The sequence below is a fragment of the Oryctolagus cuniculus genome, chromosome 7 (assembly GCF_964237555.1).
Source record: "Oryctolagus cuniculus chromosome 7, mOryCun1.1, whole genome shotgun sequence".
NCBI classification, from domain to species: Eukaryota; Metazoa; Chordata; class Mammalia; order Lagomorpha; family Leporidae; genus Oryctolagus; species Oryctolagus cuniculus.
In genome coordinates, this window is record NC_091438.1 from 16719300 (window position 1) to 16733898 (window position 14599).

Here is a 14599-nt window from a genome sequence, read left to right on the forward strand (position 1 = left end):
AGAAGAGGAGCCCCTCAGGGCAGAGCAGTGTCCCCCAGGCTCATCTGTGGAAGCCCCGCCCCCAGCACCCCAGAATGTGGCCGCAGACAGGGCCTTCACAGGGACACCCCATGGGCTGGGGTCTTGAGGCAGGGGGAGATGAGGCCTCTCAGGGCGATGGCTGAGGACCCAGGGGGCCAGGACAGGGGCTGTAGGGGGAGCCAGCCCCACCCTGATCTTCACCTTGAACTTCACCTTGAACTTCAGCCTCAAGGAGTGGGAGCCACCAAGTGCCCAGGTCGCCGGGCTGCCCCCACCACCACCTTGTGGCATGAACCAAACAGGGACCCAGACAGGCTCCATCCTAAAACCAAGGTCAGCGCCTATCTGAAGGCTGACCTGTGACCTGTGACCTGACCTCCAGCCTGGCCCCTGCCCAGAGCTCAGCCCTGGTGGCTGCAGGATGGAGGACTCCTCACACACTCCATGAGTTGGAATGCCCCCCTCCCCAGGGAAGACCCCATAAGGACATGGGACCCAGGCTCAGCGGGGGCCGGGCCCTGTCGTCTGTCCCCCAACCTAAGCTCCCTGCTGCTCTCCCAGTGCCCCTGGGAGGCCCTCGGGCACAGCATGGACGTGAGGCCAGGGGAGACACAGCTCAGAGCATGTGCGTCCTCACATGCAACTTCCTGTTGGCACATAAAGCTAAAAGGCCCACGGAAGGGCAACCCCAGCACCATCCAGCGTCCAGCGTCCAGCACGGGAAGAGGGTACCCCCCTCACTGATGCTGACCTCTTTGTCAATTTCTTTATTTTTTTGAAGATTTTTTATTTATTTATTTGAAAGGCAGAGTTAGAGAGGAATCTTCCATCCTCTGGTCACACCCCCAAATGGCCACTCTGGTTGGGAATGGGCAAGGCCAAAGCCAGGGGCCAGAAATTCCATCCAGGTCTCTCATGCGGGTGCAGGCGGCCAAGCATGGAGCCACCTTCTGCTGCCTTCCCAGGAGCGTTAGATGGAAGCTGGACTGGAAACAGAGCAGCCAGGACTCAGATGGCTGCTTAACCGCTGCCCCACAGCACTGGCCCCAAGTCAGCCGCTAGAATGAAGGGCCCTGGGTGGGAGATGGATCATCTGGATGCCCTGGAGGGAGCCAGGGGGGATGGAGCAGGGGCCTCCAGAGACCAGGATGGTTGGGCAAGAGACACCCTGGAGCCTGCAAGAGGCCCAGCCCTGTTGGGCTCTCAGACGCAGACTCTGTATGGTTTTCAGACCCCACGTCTGGGGTCAGCTCCACGGCCACAGGAAACAGTTGCGTGGTCTTCCATTCACGTCGGTGGAACGAAATTCCACCTGTGACCTTGCAGTAACTTGGGCTGTTCCTCTGGCTTTGGACACTCCCTGCCTCCAGTTCCGGGGACCATGCCCAACACCACCTGGGGACGTCCTCAGTGGCGTCTTCTAGAGGCAGCACAGAGAGACTGCCTTGTCCACTGGGGCCCTGGGCCCAAAGCCAGCCCTGTCTCTCTGTCCCTGTCCTGCACCCACAACCCAAAGGCCCCAGGGTGCCTCCTGCATTTGCAAGGGGCCACCTGCTCAGGGGAGGCACTGGGCACCGTCTGGGCCCCTGAAGCCACCACTTTGCCTCTAAGAGCCCCAGCCAAGAGAGGAGGCTGCTAGCCCCCACCCCACCCCTGCAGACCCCCAGTGCAGGCGTGGAGGAGCAGTGACTGGACCTGCATTCGGTGCTGTGATGGCTCAGAGCCCCCCTGCCGTCCACACCCGCCCCCACTGTCAGGAGCTGGACGGTGGCTGCCAGCAGGGTCCCCACAGTAGACACTGTGCAGACCCAGCCTGGGGGCCTCAGAGCCAGAGCCCTCCCACCCACGGCGCTGGGACTCTGTGGCCAGGCCTGGGCCAGCACAGTGACCTGTGGCTGCGTGTGGAGCGTGGTCTCCCTCTGCTTGCGGTCTTGTGCAATGACAGTGGGAGGGGGCCCAGTGAGGCATGGCTCTCTCCACCTGGCCGCAGACCTCCTGCTGTGGCCAGGGCAGGGCCGTCCTGGGGGTCTCTGACGCCCCCTCAGCCTCCGAGGATAGGCAGGCAAGGGACACGGGTCCCTGGGGCCACACCGGCCCTCATGGGAGGAAGACGCCATCATTGGGGGACAGCCCATCCCACCCATCCCACCTTGCCCACGTGAGCAAACCCAGCCCTAGGCCCCAGCTTCCCTCCAGCCCTGTCCAGAGTGTCTCCATCCACAGGGTGCTGGCCTGGGGCAGCCTTGTCCAGAGCGAGGCACCTGGCCCCACGAGGTGGCCCCTCACTGGGTGGGGCCTGGACACTGCCCTCCCACTCCAGGAGCAGCCCCCGAGTGGGGCCCAGGGTGCACCTGCTACAGACCCAGGCTTCAGGTCCCCCTGTCTGTGTTGCTGGGCCCTGCAGTCCTGCTCTGCCTGCTCTGTCCACCCACGTTCCCTCCTCTGGCTGCAGGGGGCTCCGAGGGGTCAGCAGGTCTGTCTCAGGCCTGGATCCGGCAGCATCAGTAGCCGCCCAGTCCATACACTGCAGACTCCTGGCTCTGGCCTGGGCCCCTTCCCTGAGCCTGGGCCTGGCTGCACTGCCCCCTGCAGGCCGAGCCCAGCTGGAGCATTTGGCTTTGGGTCCCACCCTGGGGCACCCTCAGGGCACCAGCATCCAGCCCGGCCTGGATAAATGGCTTCTGTACCACAGTCACTCCCCAGTGCCAGAGACCTGGCCGGTGGCCTGGGAAGAAGCAAGAGGCTGGGCGTTTGCCTGTCCCGCTGACATTTCTGCCCCCACTCCAGTGCCCCTGGGACTGCAGCGCACAGGGGGCCAGCGGGAGCTTTGGCCAGGCTCAGCACCTGCACTGTGGCCACCTCCCCCTTGCCAGAGGCTGGGCTGCTGGACACAGAGGTCTCGGGACCCTGGCCCTGGTTCCCCGCCTGAAGCCAGGTCAGCTGGAGGAGCCTGCGAGGCCCCCAGACCCCTGGCAACCTCCACGGGGGTTCTCTGGGCTTCTCTTGGCCCTGAGGCTGGGGCTGGGCTGGGGCTGGGGCAAGCATGAGCCGACCAGGGCACTTCCTCAATGGGCTCATGCACCTCCACCCCCTGGGCAAGTCGAGGCCTCCAGTTTCACTAAGGAGAACCCCACGTGGAGCCACCCAGGGGCCCTGGACAGGGGTGGCATTGGCCCGAGCCCAGGCCCCTCAGAGCCTGGAGCCCTGTTCCAGGGTGGGGATGTGGGAGTGGGGTGGGAGCATGGTGGGGGGAGGAGCCCCAGAGGGCAGCCAGGACAGGTGCAGGAGGAGAGGGGCTCCAGGAGCAGCCTCCTGTGTCCACTTTGGGGCTCAGGGGTGCCCCTGACAAGCAAGGCTGCCTGCAGGGCGAGGGCTGTCCCGGGGCCTGGGCAGAGCCCTGGCTGCTCCGTGCCTGGCTTCCCTCCGGGAGGGGCGGGGGGCAGCCGCAGGGCTACTGGGGAAGCTTTGCAGTGTGGAGCTCCCTTTAAGAGGAATAAGGGCGGGGCCAGTGCTGTGGCACTGTCGGAAAAGCTGCCATCTGCAGCACTGGCACCCACGTGGGAGCTGGTTCAAACCCCGGCTGCTCCTCTTCTGATCAGCTCTCTGCTATGGCCTGCGAAAGTAGTAGAAGATGGCCTGAGTGCTTGGGCCCCTGCACCCATGTGGGAGACCTGGAGAAGCTCCTGGCTCCTGGCTTCAGATCAGCGCAGCTCTGGCCATTGCAGCCAATTAGGGAGTGAAGCAGCGGATGGAAAACCTCTCCGTCCCTCTCTCTCTCTCTCTCTTGCTCTCTCTCCCTATAACTCTGACTTTCAAATAAAGTAAATCTTTTTTTAAAGAAGCTCACAGGAAATGTTAGGAATGTGCAGGAAGCGCACACCCAGCTCTTGTATCCCTGGTGCTTTGAGAAGCTCAGGGCTTCCCAGCGAGGAGGATGTGAGGGGGTGGCTGAGGCCGGAGCTGGGAAGGGGCCAGGTCCTGCCTGGGTGCCCACCATGGGGACGCTGGCCTGCCCCAGCCTGTAGGTGGTCCCAGGCCCCCACTGTGCCGGCTGCGAGGGGCCCCGCGAAGGCCCACGGCCCACTCAGAACAGAGGCGCCGCTCGCCCGGGTCAGAGCCGGCACAGCAGGCCTCGGCCAGCCAGGGAGGGCCTCCATGGTGAGGTGGGAGCTGACGGGGGCCTCTGCAGGCTGCCTGTGTCCCAGCATCCCATAATACCACGCAGCTATTAGGAGCTAAGACCCTGGAGGAGCTGTGAGGATACGGCCATGAGTCTGGTTCCTCAGGAAATCAAACTCAAGTCTATTACACTGTGCGTTGGGATCAATAATTCAATTGCTCCATCTGCTCAAAAGGCAGAGCTGCCTGGAAGCCAAGGCGGTCCCTGGCAGAGCTGTGAGCCGCACTGAGCCGTGCTGAGCTGTGCTGAGCCATGCCAAGCCACACAATGCCAGCCATGCCATGCCAAGCTGGAGTACAAGAGCTGGAAAACCCCGAGAAGGTAGGACCTGGACTCCCCGGTGAGGGTGGGCTGAGCCATCACACCCCTCACCTGGACTGAGCTGGTCACCCACGCAGGTGCAGGGCCCAAGGACTTGAGCCATCTTCTGCCGCTTTCCCAGGTGCATTAGCAGGGAGTGGGACCAGAAGTGGAGCAGCCGGGACTCAAACCGGCACCCACACGGGATGCTGGCATTGCAGGTGGAGACTGTATGGTCTGACACCACAGCACCGTCCCCTAAATAAATAAACAAAACGTGGCCAGGCTGCAGCCCCCTGTGGCTTCCCTGGCTCCTCACTGACTGCTCCCTCTGATTTGCTGACTCAGCTCCCTCCTGGATAGCCTTACCCCTCCCCTTAAACCCCCACCCCCTTGGTGACCCCGCCCCTCCCCTTGCTGACTCCGCCCTTGCACCTGGAGCAGCTGAGAGCTCCAGGACAGCAGCAGGTGGGGGCCTCCCATGTGTGTGACCGTGGGGAGCCTCCTGTACCCAAGTAGGGGCCAGCAAGTGGGCCCCAGAACCACAGATGCCCAAGGAATGAGCCGTGTCCACTCTCCCATCCCCAAGGTACAGCCACATAGTTAGGAAAGGCCACTGTGCCACGGACACTGTGCTGGCCCCAGGCCTGGAAGCTCCTTGCACAGGGGCCAGGGACCCTGAGCTGTCCCTGTGACCCTGGGGCCCATACCCACCTGCCCACCTGTCACCTAAGTGCTCTGCCTCGCTGAGCCCACAGGCAGGATGTGAGTGAGGACAGAGGCCCAGACCTTGTCCCTATCACAGTACGTCACGCTGCCCTGGCTACAGAGAGGACATGCAGAGCCTGGATGGTCAGGGAGGGCTGCCTGGAGGCAAGGGCCTGAGACCCTGGGCTGGAGGAGAGAGGTCCCTGCGCCTCCCTCACTGGGACAGGGACTTGCTCTGCTCACCACCCTGGGTGAGCCAGGCTTCTGCCTCAGGGACATTGGCAGGGGTGGGCGGCAGAGGCCTGGCCAGGCCCAGCACAGAGGAAGCCACATCCCACTGCCTCCCCACAAGGCCTCCTGCCCCCCGGAGGTGCCCAGGGCTCCCCTGCCCCCGGCACTGGTCCTCCTGCCCAGCCTGAGGGTAGGGGGCAACAGGTCCCTGGCACCCGGGGGTCGGCTCTGTCTTCACATCTCACCACACCTGTGACCCATGACGCACTGGGGCTCCTGGCCACCATCTGACCCACAGGGAAGCTTGTAGAGCTGGCCACAGGAAGAGATGGATGGAGCCATCAGGGTACAAACTGGCAGAGGCGGGGAGCCACAGGGTCAGCGCTTCCCCTGCTCGGTTCAAAGGCGTTTGCTGACCTCCAGCTGCTGGAGCGCAGGGAGGCTCTGAGCAGGCAAAGGCCAGTGCCGCAGGACCGTGCCAGGCGTGGTTCGTGTACCAGGCCCCGCCCCGTGCCCTCCCAGGAATCCTGGGGGAGATGTGCCAGCTGTGGCACCCGTGTTCCTTGGACATCCATATCACCCATCATCAGGGCCAGCCTCAGGGTCCTGGAATCTGCATCACTCCCGGGCTTCCGGCTGGGGCCACAGCCACTAAGCAAGAGCCAGTGTGGTCAGCGAGGACAGTGAGCACCAGCATGGACAGCGTAGACAGTGAGGGCCAGCGTGGACAGAATGGACAGTGGGGGCCACCATGGCAGAGTGGGGCTGTGACACCATCCTCTGTGTCCCCATGTCCCCTCTTCCCGTCTGTCCCTTCTGGGAGTCCCAGGCCGTGCTCTGTTGCTGGACTGGAGCACCTGGGACCCGAGCTGTGTCTACCTCTGGGACCTGGGGGTGGGGAGGCCCCAGAGCACGGGGCTGGCACCTGAAGCTGCTGCTGGGACATCGGGTCCCACATCCAAGCACCTGGCTCCAGGCCTGCTGGTGCCCACCCTGGCATGCGGCAGACATGGCTCAGGCACATGGGGACCTGGGCTGCATCCCCCAGCTCCCAGCTTTGGGACACTTAGGGAGGGAACTGGGGGCTCTGTCGTCTGTCCCTCTGTGTCTCTCAAATAAATAGATAAAAAAAATTTAAAATGAAAGCAAGGGGCTGGAGCTGGGGCGTAGCCAGTAAAGTCTCTGCCTGCAGCACCAGAATCCCATATGGGTGCCAATTCAAGTCCCAGCTGCTCTACTTTCAATCCAGCTCTCTGCTAGGGCCTGGGAAAGCAATGGAGAATGGCCCAAATCCTTGGGCCCCTGCACCTGCGTGGGAGACCTGGAAGAGGCTCCTGGCTCCTGGCAAGCAAGACTGCAAGGGCACCATAAGCTGAGAATGGGCAGGTGGACCAGCTCAGGTCACAAGAGCCAGGGTGGGGGTCCCGGGTAATCTGACCTCTGACACCCACCTCCCCCAGCCTCTTGTGCCTCCTCCTGGCTATAAACACTCAGCCCAGTTCCTGCCCCCTACTCACTCCACAGCTCACCCAGCACCTGCCCCCCACTCACTCCACAGCTCACCCAGCACCTGCCCCCCACTCACTCCACAGCTCACCCAGCACCTGCCCCCCACTCACTCCACAGCTCACCCAGCTCCTGCCCCCCACTCACTCCACAGCTCTCCCAGCTCCTGCCCCCCACTCACTCCACAGCTCACCCAGCACCTGCCCCCCACTTACTCCACAGCTCACCCAGCACCTGCGGCTGTGTACACCACAGCTCACCCAGCTCCTGTGCTCCTGGTGGGGCCAGGGAGCCTGAGAGGGAGCTGCATGTGTCTGGGCTGCAGGTGCCTGGCCGGCTGCCCTGCTTTGGGAATCAGCTCTCAGGTGCTGAGCAGGCCTGTGCCAGCTGTCCTGGTTCAAGGCCAGTGATGTGGGCAGGGGTGGGGTGGGGTGGCCAGGCTGATCTCTGAAGGGGAGGAGCCACATTTATGTGTGCAGGGGGCAGACACAGAGGCCCTGGGCAGGAGCCCTGAGCAGCTGGTCTGTGCGTGGCAGCCAGTGCTCATTGTACCTGGGCCCCCTCATGCAAAAATGGGACCCCTGGAGGACCGTTCTGCTGGCGGGGAGGGGGACTACAAAGCCCAGTGAGCCCAATCCTGAGAGCAGCAAAGTCCGGGCATAGGCTGGGCTCTGAGGCAACGGATGTGGGCTTTGTGATGTGGCCCAGCTTGGACCCTGCCTTGGGCCTGCCTGGTCCAGGGGCAGATGCAGAATCCTGGGCCTGGGGTCTCTTCCTGGGTGTTTCCCATCCAACACCCACCCACACACACACACACTCCTTGGCCGATTCCCACTCCCACCGCCGTCATAGCCGAGACAATCCCTCCCCATGACAGGGGAAGGGGGGGGGGCAGGGAGCTCTTTCGTTTGCTGGTTCACTCCCCAGATGGCTGCAATGGCCGGGGCTGCGCCAGGCTGAAGCCAGGAGCAGGAACTCCATCCAGGTCTCCCACAAGGGTGCAGGGCCCCAAGCACTTGGACCATCTTCTGCTGCCTTCCCAGGCCATCAGCATGGAACTGGATGGGAAGTGGAGCAGCTGGGGCTTGAACCAGTGCCCACATGGGATGCTGGCAACACAGGGGCTTCTTACCCTGGGCCCAGGCCACAGAGCAGCCCCGACACTCAGCAGTCTTGAGTGGCACTCCCCTCAACTGTTCTCTCTAGCAGAGAGCAGCTGCCCCTCCCTGGTCCCACTCAGCCCAAGCCAGCTCCTCATCTCTTCTCAACTGGCCTGGGACCCAGGGGCCTGCGGGGACCACAGCCTCGACCACCACTCACTGGGCTACGGCACCGGCCCCTCGGTGATGCCACCCCCCTCACAGGTGTCACCAGCATCATCAATCTCCCTCTCCCTCTTATAAAAATGGCCTGACTGCTAATGAGGCTGTTTGTAACCTGTTTCCCTGGTTGCTAATGATAATTAACATGCGAATTAGCTGTGGAAGGAAAGGCTCTGGGACCCCCGGTTCATTAGCATGTTATTTACTGTTTGCATACTTAAGTATCACTGATACAAATCACTGCGTTTAGTGGAAGGGGCGGGCACTAATTACACCAGCAGCGTTATGAAAACCCATTTCGCTGTGTTATTTTTCTGCATGATTGATGATTCCTGGCCATCCAGCTGGTAAACTTCCTCCGCTCAAACAGATCCAGGTTGTGTACACAACCCAGCAAGGCCCACAGTGCCATCCATCACCCCAGCCCCTGTGGGCTACCAGCTTTGGTGGAGGGGGGGTGGAGAGAAACAAAAAGGAGAGGAGCGCCTGTTGTCTTTCCCTTACCAGGCTCTAACCTGGCTGGTGACAGCATGACACCCAGCATGACAATTACAAGGAGAAACTCAAAAATCAACACTCATTGTTAGTGAAATATATTTTCAGAAGTAGTAATAGATTAGGGTCTGCACTGTGTAGTAGGTCCAGCATCCCATATTGGTGAGGATTCAAGTCCTAGATGCTCTACTTCCAATCCAGATCCCTGCTAATGGGCCTGGGAAAGCAGCAGAAGATGGCCCAAGTGCTTGGGCCCCCAAAACTGTGTGGGAGACCCAGAAGAAGCTCCTGGCTTCAGATCTGCCCAGCTCCAGCCTTTGCCACGATTTAGGAAGTGAACCAGCAGATGGAAAATCTTTCTTTCTCTCTTTCTCTCTCTCTTTCCTTCTCTCTCTCTCTCTCTCTTTCTCTCTCACACACACATTGCCTTTCAAATATATACATAAATCTTTAAAAAAAAAGATCAAGCGAACAAATTGTTAGGGATACACAATATTTAAATAATATAATTAGCAAGGATGAATAAATAAACATATTTAAACTATCAAACTTGGCAAATCAAAGAAGCCATAATGGAAATTGAAATGAATGATAAATAAACTATTACAAAGGGAAATATAAAAAAGTCAGTTAATAAGGAAAATAAAACACTAAATTTCTTCTATAGGAGAAAGTGAAAATTAGTCAGATACTTAAAGAATTTAAAAGTATAATAAACAAATCCAAGAAAAGTAGACTAGGCAAAAACAAGGATAAGTGTATACAATTAGATACAAGCATATTTCTGCCCTGTGGTTCATAATTATAACCAAATAAATCAATATAATGAATTTAGGCAAAGAAAATAATTTCTGAAAAGCCTACCTGGTATTTGCAGAATCCCTAGAGAACCATATAACTGGACCCTGCAAATGGGTAAGAAGGAGGGAGGTCACACAGGAAAACCTCGCCAGGAGAGGATCAGGAGGTCTCCACGGCTTCCTCTGAGGAGTACCAAAGGCTACACTTGCATCTTGCATCGCCCTTGCTCTGGAGGAGACATCATTTCTACCTGGGCTGCCAGAGGGATCAGTCCTGCTCCTAATTCTCTGTCACACCAGTGCTCATGCCCAAGGTCTGGAACAGAAGCATCTGGTCACTAAATGCAGGTTAAGCGCTTATACCCATACCAAAGCAGAGGTTGAAATAGCAAATATTTGGTTTTCAGCCTCCTTAGAGAGTAGACATAAATAAATTTATGTCTATTAACAATTCATATATTTAAAACAGTAAACAAATAGTAAGCATTGCTATGATTCCACTGGTGTCTTAGACTCATTATCATTATTATTATTTGAGGAGCCAAGAGATAGAGTGATAATGCAGCCATCTACTGTTCACTCCCCAACTGCCTGAAATAGCTGCAAGGCTGGGACCAAAGCTGAGAGACAGGAACTCAGTTCAGGTCCTCTACATGGGTGGTAGAAATCTGATCACTTGGGTCATCACCTATGCCTCCCAGGTCTGCACTAGCATAAAGCTGGATGCAGGAATCAAAGCTGGTAATCAAATTCAAGTATTCTGATATAATTTTTTGGCATCTTATTGGGTAGGCCAAACACCCATTCCTGGAGTCATTTTTTTTTTAAAAGCTTTACTTATATATTTGAAAGGCAGGGTTACAAAGAGAGAGGGAGAGGAAGAGAACATCCATCTGCTGGTTCACTCATCAAATGGCAGCAATGGCTGGAGCTGGGCTGATCCAAAGCCAGGAGCTGGGAGCCAGTAGCCAGGAGTAAGGAGCTGGGAGCTTCTTCTGGGTCTTCACGTGGGTGCAGGGGCCCAAAAACTTGGGCCATCTTCCACTGCTTTCCCAGGCACATTAGCAGGGAACTGGATTGGAAGTGTAGCAGCAGGGACTCAAACTGGCATCCACATGTCATGCTGACACTGCAGGTGATGACTTTACCTGCTATGTCACAGCACTGGCCCCTAGACTCATTATTTTTAACTTTATACATGGTAGTTCTTGATATAGAAGGTGTCGGATATAGTTCTAGAAATCTATGTCTTTCTTATAAATGCAGAGTATGTAGAATTACCATTATTGATGGATATACTTTTTGAGTTTAAGAGACAGGTGGCATATCATGTTGAGTGAAATAAACTACACACAGAATACAAATACCTCATATTCTCCTTCATATGTAGAAGCCAAAACAAAAAAATCCAGCCAACCAACCAAAAATACATCAATCTGAACACAGAATGGTGATTTCTAGAGGCTATCAAGAAGGTATGGAGGGTGGGCAGAGGGAGTCTGGATAGTGGTTACCAAATCAGACTTAGATCAAAGGAATAATAACCTAGTGTTGCACAGCATAGTGGAAAGACTACAGCTAACAATTATCTACTAGATATTGTAAGAACAAACAGAAGGAGGAAGCTCCATGCCTCTAATCATAAAGTAATGTTAGAGAAGGGGAAATGTTGATGACCCTATTTTGATCAGTACAAATTGTATACATGAACTTAAATATTTCTCTGTAGCACATAAATATGTATAATTGTTGCTTATAAATTTTTAAAAAGATGGTTAAAAAACAAATCTGTTTATTAAAAAGAAACGGATGATATTTTGATGGTATCTTATTTAGTAGCAAACTATAGAAATGATCCCTGAAAGTATAGTCTTGATGGTATCTTATTTAATTTATGAAGTTAAAAATTTTTGGTTTGTTTTATTTTGTTTAAATAATGCAACTTCAGGCTGGTGCCGTGGCTCACTAGGCTAATCCTGCACCTGTGGTCCCGGCACATCGGGTTCTAGTCCCAGCCAGGGCACTGGATTCTGTCCCGGTTGCTCCTCTTCCAGTTGAGCTCTCTGCTGTGACCTGGGAGTGCAGTGCAGGATGGCCCAAGTCCTTGGGCCCTGCACCCACATAGGAGACCAGGAGAAGCACCTGGCTCCTGGCTTTGGATCAGCATGGTGCGCCGGCCGCAGCAGCCACTGTGGGGAGAACAAACAGAAAAGGAAGACCTTTCTCTCTCTTTCTCACTGTCCACTCTGCCTGTCAAAAAAAAAAAAATGGAACTTCATGCATTTAGTAGATTTAGATTTGGGAACATAGTGATTCTTCCCCCCACCTCCCTCCCACACTTTCTTCCTCCTCCCTTTCCTTTCCCCTCCTTATTTTTTACAGAGATCAATTTTCAGTTAATTTTTATACTCATAAGATTAACCCCACACTAGGAAGAGAGTTCACTGATGAGCATGAAGAAAAAAGGAGAAAAGAACCAAACAAACAAGAACAACATTATTCCTCTATAGTCAAGGTAAGGGCTGTTCAGAATCATTGCATCTCAAGGTGTCAGTTTAAATCCTATAGATTATACTTTTTAAAAACATTAATTTATTTTTTGAAAGGCAGAATTACAGAGAGGCAAAGGTGGAGAGGTAGAGAGGTAGAGAGAGAGAGAGAGAGGTCTTCCACCCAATGGTTGACTCTCCAGATGGCCGCACTGGCCAAAACTGTGTTATCCAAAGCCAGGAGCCAGGAGCTTCCTCCGATCTCCCACGCAGGTCCAGGGGCCCAAGGACTTCCACCATCTTCTACGCTCTCACAGGCCATAGCAGAGAGACAGATCAGAAGTGGAGCAGTTGGGACTCAAACTGGCACCCATTTAAGATGATAGTACTGCAGGCCTTGGCTTTACTGCTACACCACAACACCAGTAACCTTATAGATTACATTTTAATTACTCTATTATTTACTACATATCAGAGAGACCACATGATATTTGTCTTTCTGTGAGTGGCTTATTTCACTAAGTACAATGGGTTTCATTTGCATCCACTTTCTTTTTTCTTTTTTTTTCAAACTTTCATTTAGTAAATATAAATTTCCAAAGTACATTTAATGGATTACAATGGCTTTTTGCCCCCCATAACTTCCCTCCCACCCGCAATCCTACATCTCCCACTCCCTCTCCCATTCCATTCAGATCAAGATTTATTTTCAATTGTCTTTACATACAGAAGATCGATTTAGTGTATATTAAGTAGATTTCATCAGTTTGCACCCACACAGAACATAAAGTGTAAAATACTGTTTCAGTAGTAGCTATAGCATTAATTCACATTGAACAACACATTAAGCACAGAGATCCTACATGAGGAGTAAGTGCACAGTGACTCCTGTTGTTGACTTAGCAAACTGACACTCTTATTTATGGTGTCAGTAATCTCCCTAGGCTCTAGTCATGAGTTGCCAAGGCCATGGAAGCCTTCTGAGTTTGCCAACTTCGATCTTATTTAGACAAGCTCATAGTCAAAATGGAAGTTCTCTCCTCCCTTCAGAGAAAGGTACCTCCTTCTTTGATGGCCCATTCTTTCTACTGGGATCTCATTCGCAGAGATCTTTCATTTAGGGTTTTTTGTTGTTGTTGTTGTTGTTGTTGTTTTTTTTTTTGCCAGAGTGTCTTGGCTTTCCATGCCTAAAATACTCTCATGGGCTCTTCAGGCAGATCTGAATGCCTTAAGGGCTGATTCTGAGGCCAGAGTTCTGTTTAGGACATCTGCCATTCTATGAGTCTGCTGTGTAGCCCACTTCCTTCCCATGTTCTCTCCCTTTTTAATTCTATCAGTTACTATTTGCAGACACTAGTCTTGTTTATGTGATCCCTTTGACTCTTAGACCTATCAGTGTGATCAATTGTGAACTGAAATTGATCACTTGGACTAGTGAGATGGCATTGGTACATGCCACCTTGATGGGATTGAATTGGAATCCCCTGGCACATTTCTAACTCCATCATTTGGGGCAAGTCAGCTTGAGCATGTCCCAAATTGTACATCTCCTCTGTCTCTTATTCCCACTCTTATAGTTAACAGGAATCACTTTTCAGTTCAATTTAAACACCTAAGAATAATTGTGTGTTAATTACAGAGTTCAACCAATAGTATTAAGTAGAACAAAAAAATACTAAAAGGGATAAAGTATTAAGTTGTACATCAACAGTCAGGACAAGGGCTGATCAAGTCACTGTTTCTCATAGTGTCCATTTCACTTCAACAGGTTTCTTTTTGGTGCTCAGTTAGTTGTCACTGATCAGGGAGAACCTATGATATTTGTCCCTTTGGGACTGGCTTATTTCACTCAGCATGATGTGTTCCAGATTCCTCCATTTTACTGCAAATGACCGGATTTCATGTTTTTTTCACTGCTGTATAGTTATTATAGAGTACATGTCCCATAATTTCTTTATCCAGTCTACTGTTGTGCATCCATTTTATTGCAGATAAAGGATTTCATTTTTTACTGATGTGTAGTATTCCATAGTAGTGTATATATACCGTAATTTCTTTATCCAGTCTTCAGTTTATGTGCATCTGCATTGATACCATATCTTAGCTGTTGTAAATTGAACTGAAATGACCATGAAGATTCAGATCACTCATTCATATATTGGTTTTATTTCCTTTGGATAAATTCTCAGGAGTGGGATGGCTGGGTCATATTCAGCTATGAATATGATAGGTCTATATTCAGCTTTCTGAGCTATCTCCATACTGTCTTCCACAGTGACTGTAGCAGTTTACTAAGATACCCTTCTCCCCTCACACTTGCTAGCATTTTGTTTGTTGATTTCTGTATGAGAACCATTCTAACTGGGGTGAGGTTAAACCTCATTGTTGTTTTGATTTGCATTTAAACATTTAATCATTTAATACATTTTATTTGAATTTCCCTGATAGTTAGAGGTCCTAAGTATTTTTTTCTTGTGTCTCTTGGCCATTTGAATTTCCATTTTTGAAAAATGTCTGTTCAGGTCCTTTGCCCTGCCCATTTCTAGA

The 14599-nt window shown here is 53.4% G+C and overlaps 1 pseudogene; it reads right to left on the reverse strand.

The window, feature by feature from the left end:
- Window positions 1-11364: 11364 nt before the first annotated feature.
- On the reverse strand, window positions 11365-11437 carry LOC138850751 (small nucleolar RNA U3; annotated as a pseudogene).
- Between the last annotated feature and the right edge of the window lie 3162 nt (window positions 11438-14599).